Raw genomic sequence first — 1364 nt, 5'->3', positions numbered from 1 at the left:
GCATCGAAGCAGCCACGATAGAATTCGTTCACCAGGCTGATGACTGTAATCTTTTCTCAAGTCCCGAAGTTCTGACGGGGTCATTGATCTTGAAACTTCACTTTCCATTTTCAGGCTGTTTTGCTTTTGTTGACTACTGGCACTGGTATCAGTATCGGGCCCTTCCCTGCTATCATCTGACTTGCTTTGATCTCCCATTGGTCGTAGACTAATCATGTCGGGCATCGATATCCAGCTCTTCTTTTTTACTACAGGGGCAAGGGGTATCTTGGGTGGTGTAGTTTGAGTTCTGCTTCCAGTGGATGTAGTAGAGGTGGCACTGGTTCCAGGTGGCATGGTTTGAGTTTCTGCCTTGGCCATAGCCTTCTGAGAGTAGTCAACGGCAGCTTGATAAGCACTCGCCAGGCCCCAGTACAAAGCAAAGAACTGCATGTTTGGGTCCTCATAAGAAAAACCCCCTTCAGTTAAACGACGTGCCATCTCGTCAGGATCAAGCACTTGTTCTGGCGTGAACTCCCAACTAATGGGAGGTGTCACGTGTCCTACCAATTTGCCAAAATTGGCCCACATTCCTTGCCATCCAGAGACTGGCTTTTTCAAGGCCTTTCCCAAAGTTCCAGCGAATCCCTTTGAGGTTCAGCCTTTCCTGCAACAAGGAAAGCAGTACCACACTACCTTTCCAATTTTAAATAACACTTCCATGACCTTTATCAACAATAGCACTGTTGCTAAACAATTTATGTCAGGATTGGGGCCAATTCAAATCCAAGGGCCCTCCGCTACTAGGCCCTTGAGGTCATAATCAAGGAAAGGTAGAAATTGGTACGTGCCTTCTGATTCCCTTCCTATAGGAAATCCATAGATATATATGAAAAGGGCTAGGATGGCCAAAAAAATGAATAAAAAAGCCATGTTTATATATTCGTTCTCCTTGTTCGCAAACAATAGGTATATTTATATAAACAAGCCTCTCTTGGCAGTTTTCCGGTAACTGTTCCAAAACAAACCGGGATAACCAAAACAATCCCAGTACTGGGCCACCAAAAAATATGTGATGGTTCGGACTTGGCTCCCTGCCAAATGCCCAACCCCCCAGTAGCAGCCCCTCTCTTCCCCCCTTCCTACTTCCCCCAGGGCAAAGGAAAAAAAACTCTGTAAATTGAAGAACTCGAAAATCAAGCTAGTTATATAAAAAAAATATATATATATAATGTATATTACAGTTAAGATGCTATATACACAGCAAAAGGGAATCCAAACACCCCCCAAAGGGATAGGGAAAGGGGAAAAGGAACAAAAGGGAACAAAAAAAGAACACCGAGCAGATATATGCAATCAAAACCGAGAATTAGTAAAATAACTAG

This window comes from Empidonax traillii, unplaced genomic scaffold, assembly GCF_003031625.1.
Source record: "Empidonax traillii isolate 1590-97213 ecotype Southwest subspecies unplaced genomic scaffold, ASM303162v1 scaffold739:size655085, whole genome shotgun sequence".
Taxonomy (NCBI): domain Eukaryota; kingdom Metazoa; phylum Chordata; class Aves; order Passeriformes; family Tyrannidae; genus Empidonax; species Empidonax traillii.
The sequence above is the reverse complement of the archived record's forward strand: the minus strand, read 5'-3'. Positions refer to the sequence as shown.